We start from the raw sequence: 16,018 nt of genomic DNA, 5'->3' as shown, positions 1-16,018 counted from the left end.
TGGTTCTAAAACCTTATTTTAAATCTCCTAATAGAGTCCTTACTTTATTTTAAGTGTAAAATCCTATTATCAAGGTAAGACCTAACAGTCTTAAAATATTTTAATTGAGCAAACCCCTCATAGGGTAGATCATCATAAGTGATCAAATTTAACCCTAATAGGAAAAATTTGTTATTGAAGCACTAAAGATTTGTGGCTTTAATCCCCATCCTAGTTTTACCTTCATCTTGAAGTGTTTCTAAGTTACCAAAGTCATTGTGTTATGAGTTTATGTTTTCATCAGTGTTATGCTTAAATAGATTTCATTTTAGCATTACAAGTTAATGTTTATATGGTATGAGATATGAGATATGAGATGGATTAGGTGTGAATATAGTAAATTATTTTATTAGTGAATTTTTTTATAGATCTTGATTCACCCCCCTCCCCCCCTCTAGTATCTTTTTTCCCATTAAGATTTCTAACAAAATGTGTATTTTTTAATCTCTTCTAAGAGGTGTTATGGTAATTATTGACATTACTATAGTTGATCATGGTTCATCGATACAAAATTTCTTAAGAACATGTTGTTAGAAATAAGAAATACTTGGGGGGAGGGGGGGTGGTGATTTAGTATTCCACAAAATTTTTGGTCAACTATGGATATCTTTTACAATCTTAAAACATGCAAATGTGATTAAACCAAAAAGTAAACATAGTTGTAACACAATGCAAATCATAACACCATTATTTGTTAACTAGGGAAACTATGGTCAAGGTAAAACCTTGGTGGGATGGTACCCACAAAATGATCCACTAATCAAAAGTATCTTGTGAAAGATATTGACCCTATTAGTGTTGGAAATCAAACTAAGAGGGGAGGGAGGGGAGGGGTGAATTAGTTACCACTAAAATAAATCCTAGATTTCGTAGATGTCAGTACAAAACATAAATCTGATGAAACTGCTGTAACTCGATTAATACACAAGCACTCAGTTAACATTACAATATGCTATAACTTGGTAACCACTGAAATAACAATTGTTACTCAAAAAATACTAAACATTCAGAACTTAAGATATTATCTATGATTAATCTTAATTAAGTTAGTTTCATACACATAAAAGAAATAGAATGAACATAATTGGCACCAAGATTTAACATGGAAACCCAATTTGGGAAAAACCACCAATTGCAACTCGTTAACGATTTTCACTCTTCTAAAGTGAGCCCTGTTAGGAGCCAACCTTGTTAAAGGTTAAAAGAAAACTATTCGATGTGACCCTGTTAGAGGATTTAATCACCCTATTAGGAGTGGCCTTATTCGAGGTCTTTTGACACTTCAATTTAGAATTGCTACCTTGTTAGAGGATTTACAAATATCTATTAAGCCAACTCGATTAAGAGATATGTTACATTTCTACAATGGTTAGAGAGTAACAATGATATGACTTGATTTCTGATGCAACTATGTGGTAGATTCTAGATGTCAATTCTAGTTTAATACTTGATCCTTCCTGATCAAATGTATCTTTGCAACTCTTCAAGGATATTCTTCTTATCCTTCTAATTCACTTCGTCTAAGCATCTCTTATTATTCCATCCACTTACACATAATCAATCCTCAAATTGACCTTATACTTATATCATACATAATGTCAAGTTGACTTGAATACATCTTAGAATAATTAATATTCATCTTCCTAGTTGGCTAGAACCAACAAACAAATCAATTAAACTCAATATGCCAAAATAAGAAAATAATTTGTTAGCCCACCCTACTTGGTAGACACTAATTCATAAATGATTTGCCTATGTTAACCAAGTGAACTTAGTTAAGACTACATCTTGGTAAGCTTCCTTTGGTAACTGAGTGATCTTGGTTAGCACTAGTTCCATCCAACTTCCCTTTGTTAACTAAGTGAGCTCGGTTAACACTCAACCTCTACTATCTTCTCTTCGATGGCCAAGTGAACTCGACATACACTGTCTTCTAAAATTGGAAAATACTGGTATGTTTGATAGACACAAGAAACTATCTTTATCACTCCAGTAAACTTGACATACACTAACTAGTAAAGATATGACATTTTGTGTAACATCAAAGACAATATATAATTGATCAATTATTTTTAACAATCTCCATGTTTGGAATTGATGGTAACACAACATGTCATAATACAATGAAATTTTAGAGAAAAATGATAGTAAGAATAATATCCTTGGTTTCATTCTAATTCTCATCCATGAGAACTCCCACTATTAGTGTGAACTCCCTTTGACTTCAATTTCTCCATTTGTTAGCAAACTCTATCTTCAACATCTTTTCCTGATAGAAAACTTTTTCATTTTGATATTAGATCAAGTTCTTCCTCTTTCGTATCTTCAAACAAAATTTCTCTAATGTATGACTAAACTCTACCTCTTTGAAATATTATGCCAAAGACACTATTTAGTGTACAAATTCATATGAAATTTTCCCTTTCAATACTGCATCAAATGTTATATCATTCTTTGGATTCCATCTCATCTCTTAAATTGCTGAAATTTTGATTGCATATTTAGGAAGAAGTTCTCTAAGAAACTTACTTACCACTATCTCATCTTCAATCTTTCCTCCTAAGGCTTTGATTGCACAAACACTGGCTTTTATTCTATCACTGTACTTTGCAATGTTCTCATCTTCTCTTATCTTTATTTGATCAAATTGTCCTCTAAGGCTTTTAGCTTTGGATCTTCTTACATTATCATCTCCTCCATAGATGAATTTAATCTTGATCCACATCTCATAATTAGTACCAAAGTCTTTTACTTCATCAAATTTGGTAGAGTTGAGAGTTGAAGCAACATGAATCATCATAATGTTATGATTCTTCTTCTCTATAATTTCTTCAATAATCATAGTTCCAATAGGTGCCATATACTTAGCATTGAGATATTTTAGAATTGAATCACTGATGGTTTACAAATGTAAATTCATAATTTTCTACCATGCATTGAAGCTATCTGTATTTAGCTCAGGGATCTCCCTTTTGTAAGACATCCTAATCTTTAGCTTAGGTGCTTGAGACTTTTTTTGAAAGCACCAAAATCTCTAATACCAATTGTTGGAAATATAAGAGGAGTAACTAAGAGGGGAGGGGTGAATCAATTACCACTAAAATAAATTCTAGATCCCTTAGATGTCAATACAAAACATAAAATCTGATGATACTGCTATAACTTGGTTAACACACAGGCACTTGGTTAACACTAACAATATGCTATAACTCAGTAACCATTGAAATAAAAACTGTTACTCAAAAAATACTAAACATGTAGAACTTAAGATATTATAAATGATTAACTTTAATTAACTTAGTTTCATACACATAAAATAAATAGCATGAACATAAGTGACACCAAGATTTAACGTGGAAACCCAATTTGGGAAAAACTACCAATTGTAACTAGTTACTATTTTTCACTCTTATGATGTGAGCCCTGTTAGGAGCCAACCTTGTTAAAGGTTAAAACACACACTATTAGGTGTAACCCTATTAGAGGATTTAATGATCCTATTAGGAGTGGCCTTTTATATGTCTTTAGACACTTCAATCTAGAAATGCCACCTTGTTAGAGGATTTACAAATAGTTGTTAAGCCAACTCGATTAAGAGATTTGATACACTACTACAATGGTTAGAGAGTAACAATGATATGGCCTAATCTCTAATGAAACTATATTGTAGATTTTATATCTCAATTCTAGTTTGAATACTTGATCCTTCCTGATTGAATATATCTTTGCAGCTCTTCAAGGATATTCTGCTTATCCTTCTAGTTCACTTCCTCTAAGCATCTCTTATTCTTCCATCCACTTACACATACTCAATCCTCAACTTTACCTTATACTTATGTCATACATAATGTGAAGTTAACTTGAATACATCTTAGAATAATTAATATTCATCTTCCCAGTCAGCTAGAACCAACAAACAAATCAATTAAACTCAATATGCCAAAACAAGAAAATCTTTCGTTAGCCAACCTTGCTCAGTAGACACTAATTCATAAATTATTTTTCTATATTAACTAAGTGAGCTTGGTTAACACTGCATCTTCAAAAGCTTTCTTTAGTAACTAAGTGAGCTTGGTTCCATCCAACTTTCCTTCATTAATTGAGTGAGCTCGGTTAACACTCAACTTCTACTATCTTCTCTTCGACACTTGAGTGAACTCAAAATACACTATCTTCTAAGTTTGGAAAATATTGGTATGTTTGTTAGACACAGGAAAATGTCTTCATCATATGAGTGAGCTTGGCATACACTGACTGGTAAAGATGACATTTTGTGTAACATCAAAGACAATATCAAATTGATCAATTATTTTCAGCAATATCCTTCTTTGGCATTGATGACACACAACATGTCATAATACAATGAAATTTTAGAGAAAAATAATAGCAAGGATAATATCCTTAGTTTCATCCTAATTCTCATCCATGAGAACTCTCTCTATCAGTGTGAACTTCATATGACTTCAATTTCTCCCTCTGTTAGCAAACTCTATCTTCAACATCTTCTTTTGATAACAAACTCTGTCCTTTTGATATCAGACCAAGTTCTTCCTCTATGACATCTTCAAATTTTTTTTCTTTGATGTATGATTAAACTCTCCCTCTTTGACATCTTATGCCAAAGATAATATTTAATGAATTCTAATGTACCTCATGTACAAATTCATATGCAATCTATCCTTTCAATACTGCATCAAATGTTATATCATTCTTTGGATTCCATCTCATCTCTTGAATTGCTGATACTCTAATTGCATATATAGGAAGAATTGTTTTGAGAAACTTACTTACCACTGTCTCATCTTCAAACTTTCCTCTCAATGCTTTGATTGCACAAACACTGGCTTTGATTCTATCACTGTACTTTATAATGTTCTCATCTTCTCTCATCTTTATTTGATCAAATTTTCCTTTGAGGCTTTTAGCTTGGGCTCTTCTTAATTATCATCCCCTTAATAGATGGCTTTCAGCTTGATCCACATCTCATAAGTGGTACCACAGTCTTTGACTTCATCAAATTTGGCATAGTTGAGAGTTGAAGCAATATGAATCATCATAATGTGATGATTCTTCTTCTTTGTAATTTCTTCAACAATCATAGTTACAGTAGGTGCCACATACTTAGCATTGAGATATTTTAGACTTTAATCACTGATGGTTTCCAAATGTAACTTCATAATTTCCTTCCATGCATTGAAGTTATCTCTATTCAACTTGGGGGTCTCCCTTCTGTAAGACATCCTATTGTTTAGCTTAAGTCCTTGAAACCTTTTCTGCAAGCACCAAAAGATTTGATACTAATTGTTGAAAATATAAGAGGAGTACTTGAGAGGAGAGGGGTGAATTAGTTACCACTAAAATAAATCCTATATCCCTTAGATGTCAATACAAAACAAATTTTTTGATAAAACTATTATAACTTGGTTAACACATAGGCACTCAGTTAACACTAACAATATGATCTAACTTGGTAACCACTGAAATAACAACTATTACTTAGTAAATATTGAATATGAATAACTTAAGATATTATTTATGATTAACCTTAATTAACTTAGTTGAATACACATAAAAGAAATAACATGAACATAAGTGACACCAATATTTAACGTGGAAACCCAATTTGGGAAAAACCACCAATTACAACTAGTTACTAATTTTCACTCTTATGAAGTGAGCCTTGTTAGGAGGAAACCCTATTAAAGGTTAAAAAATACACTATTAGGTGTGACCCTAATAGAGGATTTAATCACCTTGTTAGGAGTGGCCTTGATAGAGGTCTTTAGACACTTCAATCTAGAAATGCCACCTTGTTAGAGGATTTACAAATAGTTGTTAAGCCAACTTGGTTAAGAGATTTGATACACTGCTACAATGGTTAGAGAGTAACAATGATATGACTTGATTTTTGATGCAACTATATTGTAGATTTTAGATCTCAATTCTGGTTTGAATACTTGATCCTTCTTGATCAAATGTATCTTTGCAAATCTTCAAGGATATTCTACTTATCCTTCTAATTCACTTCCTTTAAGAATCTCTTATTCTTCCATCCACTTACACACATTCAATCCTCAACTTGAACTTATACTTATATATCATACACAATGTTGAGTTGTCTTGAATACATCTTAGTGTAGATGCTCAAAAATGTTTCGCATCTATAGTATAATCACATTTTCATACTAACTCATCCCATTTTCTCATCACTAATTCTAATCTTTTAGTTGACTTGATTATATCTCAATTATGTCCATCATTCATATCCCCTTTGAAATTATTTGTAGATCATCTTAGAATCTCATATGCTCAACCCAAAACCATTTCAACATCATCAAAATTATATTAAATCAACTCAAAATCATATCAAATCGACTTGGAATCACCCCAAATCAACCTAGAATCACCTAGAATCAATCCAAATCAACCCAAAACATGTCAAACATCCCAAACCTACCATCATTTGCCCAACCCTAATTGTTGCGTCTCTTAGTGCCTTGGAAACCTATCAAAATCTATCAAACCTATCAATCCAACATTAGTACTATCATGACTCTTAGTGTTATGTCAAACTATCATTCTTATCATGTGATCATTGAAATTGTCAAGTTTGTTAGTGTCAGATTGTGGAATTATCATATTAATTTAATAATATTGATAGTGTCCATCAATGTTATTATGATCAACCCTATCAATTAATCTTGATCCTGTAGCATTTATAATGCCAATTAAATGTTACATGTCCTTAATCCATGTCATGTGTCCTTGGCATGCTATCAATTTTCATCAATCAATCAATTTGATCATGGCTTTGGTCTACCCATCATCATCCTAGTTGATTTGCATAAGCATCACATTTCATCAAAGGATATTGTCACACTTATCAAATCAAATTGGCCAATCATCTACTAATTCTCTCTATAGGATTAAATAACCCATGATATAATCCTATGTCATTTCAATCATTTTTATCTTGCATTACTAATCATTCCTCCTAATTAACATTCTCAATTAATTAATATTCATTAATTAATTGATCCATCTTCACAAAACTACGGATATTCTCAATTTCCTAAGTCAAATTTTCCACCTCTAATTTCCAAATAACTAATTTCCATTTGTGTGAAATAATGAATTTTTAATTCAAATATTCAACACAATCTTGACATAATCTTGAGATCACTATCACACATGGGCATCTTACATCATAGATTCTATCCCCACACTTGGCTAAGATATGTCATAATCCATATATTCTTATTCCTTATGAATATCTATATTTAGATCTCATATTCATAGATTCTTGGCTATAAGTGGCTTTGAGGTGTCACATGACACATCATAGATCCTCTTCCATTTATAGGCATGTTGAATTCCATTTATCATACAATCTTAGATTTGGCATCTTGTGTCATATGTGTCATGGATTTCCTAAGGAAATCTATTGCCAAGTTGCACATTCAAGGTGACAAGTTCAATGCTCTCCTCTTGCGTGTTGGCTATAAAATGAGCCACATTACTCTCATTTATGCTCCCTTAGACCCTTGGCATATAAGCTTAAAATCACTCTTCTAGTATTCTCATAGCATTATCATATCTTAAGCTTTTTCTCTTTAATTGTGTGCATTATAAGTAATTGGAGCTACATCATATGGAGAAGAAAGAAGGACATGCGAGCTACAACTAAAGATGGAGTTTTACTTTGTGTTGCTTTTTTTATTTTGGTTGGCTTTCATGGTAGAGTAGATGGTAATAGTGTGTGTTAAATGAGTTTAGTGATTTCTCATAGTATGCTAGATGTTTAACCCATTTTTTGGTCCTATACTTAATCTAACATTCATCTTCCCAGTCGGCTAGAACCAACAAAAAAATCAATTAAACTCAATATGCAAAAATAAGAAAATCCTTGGTTAGCTGACCTTACTCGGTAGACATTAACTTAGAAATGGTTTTCCTGTGTTAACCAAGTAAACTCTGTTAACACTACATATTGGAAAGCTTCCTTTGGTAACTGAGGGAACTCTATTTGCATTGGTTCCATCCAACTTTCCTTTGTTAACAGAGTGAGCTTGACTAACACTCAACTTCTACTATCTTCTCTTTGACACCTGACTGAGCTTGGCATACACTATCTTCTAAACTTGGCAAACACTTGTATGTCTACCAGACACAAGAAAATATCTTCATCACCCAAGTGAACTTGACATACACTGACTGGTAAAGGTATGACATTTTTTGTAATATCAAAGACAATATACAATTGATCAATTATTTTCAACAGTTAGAAGTGTATTATATCCATATAGTGTCCAAGTGCTTATTAGAGGACTAGGCCTTGTTAGAAGCCTCAACCATATTAGGAGTTGGTAATATAATTACAAAAATTATGCAAGATGAGCACATTGCCCAAACATGCAATTAGAATTATATGTTTTGTACACAAAAGGTATAGATACAAATACCTCTTAACACTACTGATACCTACAATATCTAATTTTTCCTTTGCAACTCTTTGTACACAACTTTTCTTGTATTATCTTTTCTCTACTCTAACATAAATTTTGCATCATATAAAAAGTATATTTCAATGTCCAAAGACATCACATGAATTCACATAAGTAAATCTGTCCTTTATACTTTTTTATTTTTTCGTGTCAGCTTCCATGTCTCCATATGTGTCCTAAAACACAAATTTGGCCTTTTCTAAGTTAGAGTTATCATATAGGATGTCATATCTCATTAGTTAAGTAATAATTTTGGTAAATTAAAATAATTCATTAACACAAATTACCATTTCCTTGCCTATGCTATGTTCTGCCTGTACTTGACTGTATTTGTTAAATCAATAATATCTATGTTTATACAACTCATAATGACTTGTGTTATGACATGTAAGATCATCATACCATGTTATATATTCATTGAAGTTCATACATTCCAAATTTTTTTTTCTGATCTTTGTAAAAGAAAAAGATCTCTTTGTTGACAATTATCCTTTGTAACACTTAGACAATTTTCTAAATCTTCGAACCAAAACTTTGTCTTCACAACTTGTTGAATTATTATAGATGATATGTTGCCATAAATGAAAAAATAAATGTATTTCCATATTCACCTCTTTTCCAAATTTCCAGCAATCTCTTCCTTTGGCATTGATGGCAACATATGGGAAAATTGGTTGAGTCCAAAAATTACAAAATTACAAAATTGTGAAGTTCTTTACATGGGTGTACAAAATTTTCAAAAATGTGGATCATTTCTATTATATACCATCTTATACCATCTTTTATATTATAACCCCCCTTATACCTCCTCATACTTACATACAACTTTCCATACAATACACCCCCCCTTTGACATCAATGACAAAGGTGAGTCAAAAACTATATACAAGCCGAAATTTGATTTTACCTTTTGAACTTTCAAGCTGACGAATTTGATAGGTGTGTGATACAATAATTTTTTTTTTTCTTAAAATTTGAAAATTCTTTATCCCATGTGTCTTGGAGTACCTCTGATACACTGATTAGGGCACATAGTCCACAGGATGCCAACTCTACTACACTCAAATTTGATTATACAAACTTTTCATATGATGCCTTAGCTTTGAGGCATTCACCAATTACTTTTGAATATAATTATGTTTTAGAGTGAGGTGTTCCCTCAACAATAAAAATATCTTTACTATTCCCCCACTTATTAGCTCAATCAGACTGATATCATCACTTATTTTCCCAATTTTGCTCTCTAAGTCTTCAATTTGTACATTGGGTAAATGAAGCCCATTCACAATTTTTTGTAACCCTATCTATTTACCCTTTAGTTCCACTATGATATCTCTAATATAATTATATGATAGAGAACATTGTCCATACAAGGTCTTTCCTTCGACTAAACATCTTCTTAACTCTTTGTTGGAGTCAAGAGTCACTAAGTCTTCTTTGATATTATTGCACACAATGTCAAATAACTACACATCATGACTGACTTGTACCTTGGTAGATGAAACTACTAAAAGCATGTTGAACTAATTATCAAAATAATTAATTACCTATTTGGCTCCTTTCTCTAGATCCACTTCACTAACTTTGGTTGGAATGATATCCTATAATTTGTTATCACTTTCTCAAGAATTTCTTAAGTTCTTTGAAGGCCTTTAGTCTTCTTAATAATTTTTCTTATATAAAACACTAAAATTTGACTAAACATCTCAATCTCAGGATCTCCTAATGTTGCCAAGGGTTTTCCTCTCATCATGCTTGATAAGAATGATTCCAATGGGGATTTAGATAAGCTAGGTGCTTCTTTTCTTTTCTCCTTGGTAGGAGTGATCAATTGTAATTATAAAATATGAATGTTCTCTTTCTCTATCATCTCTTTTCCTTTCTCTATGGTTTTTTATGGGGTAACTATTGATGACCTCTAGAGTAGGCATGATCTGTTGAGGTTCTACAACCTCTTTAGTCCATGTAGGCTCTCCTTTTCTCTCCTCTATTTCTTATTCTTCTCCCCCTTCTTTCATATTTTTGCATTTATCCTTCTCTTCATCAAAATTCAACTGACTATAATTTTAGATATATCATTTGTCTTCTTTTCTACCCAAATTTGTGTGTTGGATGGTGTCTTAACTTTAAAAAACTTTTTATTGAAGGTATCTACATGTTCTTTCACATTTTATTTCTATCTATCATTTCTATTTTCATTTCTTCTCATATTTTTTGCATTCCTTCTATAGTTATGTGTCCTTGAATTTTGTGATCTCATGTTGTTCATCCTACAAAATCTTGGTGTATGTCCCATATTGTTACAAATCTGACACGATATTAGATTGTTTCCATATCTCGGTCCTGACTAACTTATCTATAATCTATAATCTCTAGCAATATGTCCAAATTTGTTCCTCTTATAATACATGACTTCGTTTCTTATGGCATTGGTTGCACCAATAGGTCTACTAATTGTAGGGTTAGTACCTTGATACATATTATTGTTAATTATAGGATTCCTACCTTCATTAGATTTATGTCCATAACCATAACAATTATAACAATAACTAGAAATTGGGTTAGTATACTTACTTTTATTGCATGAAAAGCATCTTCCAGTTTAAGTACTTCTTTGTTAAGATCTTCTTCTTGTTTTTTTTGTTGTTGGATCACAAGATTTGGCTCCTAGATAACTTTAGATCTCTTAGGCGATTACCCTTCATAGTATCCAAGAGTCTTATCATAAGTAGGTCTTTGTGCCATGATCCTCTCATCAAGATTTCTAGTGCTGGAATGCAACTTCTCAAGATGTTCCTTTGTCTATGTAAGCTCTCCTTTCACATTTGTATTATACTTCTCAAGTTCTGTATATTGTAAATTTCTAGTCTTAGGTTTAGATGTCACCTTTGTAAGTTTGGATTTTAGATATGCATTCAAATCTAATTGACTTTTCTTCTCATCTTCCATCAAACTCATCTTAAGATGGGTAATTTCAAGTTCACACTTTCTTTTAACTTTTGAATGATATTTTTATCCTCTTTGTATTTTTTCTTCAAATTGTCTCTTTCTTCTATGATTGCATCAAGTCCTCAAGAGCTTCCTCTAGATTCTTTTGCAACTAATACTATATCAATAATGATCTTAAGTTATTAGCCCTCATTTGAGTAACTGAGCTCTAATACCAATTGTTAGAAATAAGAATACTTGAGAGGGGAGTGGGTGAATAAGTATTTCACAAACTTTTTCTTAACTATGGATAACTTTTACAATATTAAAACATGCACATGTGATTAAAACAAAAAGTAAACATACCAGTAACAAAATGAAACTCATAACATCATTATTTTTTAACAAGGGAAAGTTTGGACAAGGCAAAAATCTGATGGGGATTCCACCCACAAAATGATCCACTAATCAAAAGTATCTTGTGAAATATATTGATCTTGTTTTGAGTCTATTATATCTGTAGAGTGTCTTTGTCCTTGTTAGAGGACTAAGCCTTGTTAGAACCCTCAACCCTATTAGGAGTTGGTAATATTAACAAAAATAATGCCATATGAGCCTAGTTCCCAAATATACAATTACAATGATATATTCTATACACAAAAGGTATATATACAAAAACCTCTTGACACTATTGATATATGCAATATTTAATTTGTCCTTTGTAGCTCTCTAAACACAACTTCACATAAACTATCCTTTTTCTACTCTAACATGATTTTTTCATCATATAACAAGTATATTTTAATGTCCAAAGACATCACACAACTTCACATAAACAAATATTTCCTTTATTCCTTTCTATTTCTTCTTATTGGCCTTCATGTCTTCACACATGTCCTAAAACACAAATTAGCCCTTGCTAAGTTAGGATTAATGTCTAGGATGTTGTCCCTAACTAGTTAAGTTATTATTTTGGTAAACCAAAATGATTCCTTAACACAATTTACCATGTTCTTTTCTTTACTATGTTCTACTAGTACATGACTATAACTGGTAAATCATTAATATCTCTACCTATACAACTCATAATGACTTGTGCTCTAACATGCAAGATCATCATACCATGTTCTATCTTCCCTTAAGTGCACATGTGCCAATATTCTCCATGTGATCTTAAAAAATGAAAAAGGTGTCTTCACTGACAATTATCCTTTGTGTTGGTGTAATTAAAAATTACTAATTACAATTAAGTTTACTTAGGTTAATGCATATTCATATTAGTTGTCATGTAGACATCTAGGAGTTTGCATATTCATATGAGTTTTCATGTAGAGAACATAGTAGTTTGCGCTCTATTTGAGCACATGTTGTCTACCACATCTCTTTATGAGATACACCTTTGTGTTCTTATCCTCTCATTGTTGCATGTACTTTCATGCACAATGAAGGACAATCCATCTTTAGTGAACACATGCTTAGTTGTGATGCTTATCACTTGCATGACTCCTAGTCATCTTGATTGCCTTTATATTTAGATACTCCTATAATGTATTTATCTTAATCTCAACAATTAGGCATTCTAAATTTTATTATTGATCATTATTGACTTATTCAATTGGTCATTATTTTTCCTATCTCTTTTGTGTTATCTCTTGAGCTTTTGAATCTTGGAGTTTCATTCTTTCCATAAGAAAATTATTGCATGGTATGAAAGCTTGAGGCAAATTCTTACATGATATTAGAGCCAAAGAAGCATTCATTGCATAGCTAGCAAAGAGAAATTTATTTTAGGTTAAGATTGGAGATTTTGGTGCAAATTAGATGTTGGCATCATATTTATAAGGTCCAAAAACCCCTAAATCAGCTCTTGTTTAATCCAAATTAAACATATGATGAGAAATCTAGAGTCATTTGATTTTTTAGGTTGTGGTGATGACAATTCAAGAAAAATAATTATAGAGGTGATTTTTGGACAACCTTATCCCCCTCATCCAGACTCCATTTTTCAAGCAATTATTTTTTGCTTTGGGGTAGAATTTTATGATCTACACATTGGTATAGGTTATTTGTGATCTTTTACCCTGATTTTTTTGAAAATTACAAACCTTGGTTTTTACAACTTTAGAGGCTTTGTTTTGGCTCATATAGACATATTTTCAAGTACTATTTTTTTTGAAGTGCATATTATTTTTTCTATTTTCCAGATCTGGTATTAGTTTGGAGTCATTTTGGGTGGACATATAACTTTCAACATTTGGTCATTTTTTTCCTATTTTGGCACTTCTAATTAATTAGATATTTGAGAGATCCTCTATCTTATCTTGTTGAGTCTGATATAACATCATATTTCTATTGTAATAATCAGAATCAAAAGTCCACTTTGGCCAAATTAAGCAAGTGAGAATTATAGTCGCACTACATATAAAGTGCCAAAATCATATATTTGGGGGGTTTCCTTGATTCATTGCATTTGAGGGGTGGGGTTCATTAACTAGTATATCATGAATGAGGATGATTTAATTACCTTTACAAGACAAAACTATAAGCAATGGAGTGAGTTAGTTCTCACTTATCTTACTGAGCATAATACATTGCCATATGTGAAAGGACTTTCATACAATAGTGGCACTATTATGATAATTTGTCATGCACTTTATCTACATATGGATATGGAGGTTATAAATTCACTTGATGACATTAATTAAACTTATTTATATGATGTTTGGATGTATCTTTGGGAGATTTATGGAGATCCACATGTTCCTCCATTCCAAAAAGATCTTTTACCTTTAGTTGTAGCTCCTTCCTCTCCATTTGAAATTAGTACATCTACTATTGTTCCTAATATGCTTGTATTAAAACATTCATGGATTTAGGTGATTTAGTGTAGCAATACATTCCTTGTATTTCAATTGTAGCTCCTTGGAATGACTTCTTGACAGACAATGCAAGTTTGTTAATGGAGTCATAGATTGAGGATATGGGAGACACTATTGATGATATAAATATTCTCTTTGTTGAAGATGATACTTCTTCAAGTGTTGTGAGGGAACACTTTGGCCCTCATGATTCTCCACTTGATCTTTCTTTTAACTTGGGCAGGATTGTGGATACTTTCTTACAACATTTGTAGGAGGTCACTTTCCCTTCAGAGAAGACATTTCTGTCATTAGAAATTCATTTACATGAATCTCAAACTTCACTTGAGATGACATATTGCATGGTTAATCATACTCATTTGTTGGAGATTCCTAGTCTATTTCCTAAGACATTATACCTTTTGAGGGTTCTTCCTACTAATTGGGGAGGATTCTTTGGTACACCTATGACACTATTTCTTCCTAATGAGAGGAACATATTTCAGTTTTCATTGTGTAGCTTCTACTTGGATCCAAGATAATCCTTCATGGGTGTAAATTCTATGCTAAGGGGGGCTTCTTTGCTTATCTTCCTTCTTCTTTTGAGGAGAAATAATTTTCATTGGATTTTGAACCAGATTCTTATATGGTACAGTTACCATTGGTTCCTTTCTTGTCACCTTCTACTATTGGTCTTGATCTTGATTGGTTTGTGGAATCTTCATTATTCAAGGACATGGTGACACATCTTCAAAATTTAGAGATAACATACTTCATATGGATTCCCCTTCCATATACCTATACACCAAAAAGAGTGCACTTCTCTAAAACCTTCTATCCCAAGTTTTCCATAGGTTGGAAAGCTTGAATTCTGGCTTAGAGCTGCCTAATCACGGAGTGCAAAAGCATACAATGAACACAAAATGGCTCTCAAATGAGCCTCAGAGATGTAGCCCTTGCTAGTAAGCCATGAAACAAGAGATTCTTTGAGCAAGAGCAAGAATGCAAATGTCAAAGAACCTTTGATGTATGCAATGCAAAATGCAACTATGCTAGAATGGAATGCACAATGTAACTAAGCTACAAAAATGAAAGTATTACAACCATCCTAGTTAAACTATGTTATCTAAGCTACTTGCAAAAAAAGGAACTACACTATGTGAAAGATAAACTAAGATGCTATGCAAAGTAAAATGCCATGAATGTAAGAATGAATGCAAGAAAATGGTGTTCTCCATAAGAAGCTCTCAAGCACTATAATGGAATTCCTATAGCATAACAATACTCAAGAGTGTGGATCCTTTGAGGGGAGAAGCTCTCTTACTTTTAAAGCTGTACAAACGGTGGAGATCAAGATTGAAAGAGTGGATAATCAACGGTTGAGTTCAAAAATGGGAGGGATCTGTGTGTACACACAAGTCAGCCAATAAAAAAATGAGTTGACTTGTCATATAAGACAAAAGTCTGATAAGCTTTTCTTTTAATTTCAAAAATAGAAAAGGACTTCATGTGTCCACTTTGAGTGGGTTAGAAGAATGGGGTCTCTTATTTAATTAAAAGGGGACATGTTCTTTTAATCAAATAATGAACTTAGGATAGCATAGTCAAACTATAGGTTATAATCAAATAAATAGATTTTTAGTAATTTGGTCTAGGTAAATAATTGGTTAAATTAGCCAAGATGCTAAG

Source organism: Cupressus sempervirens, chromosome 9 (genome assembly GCF_028749045.1).
Source record: "Cupressus sempervirens isolate cs-2001-9-10 chromosome 9, ASM2874904v1, whole genome shotgun sequence".
Taxonomy (NCBI): Eukaryota; Viridiplantae; Streptophyta; class Pinopsida; order Cupressales; family Cupressaceae; genus Cupressus; species Cupressus sempervirens.
This window is presented reverse-complemented; position numbering follows the sequence as displayed.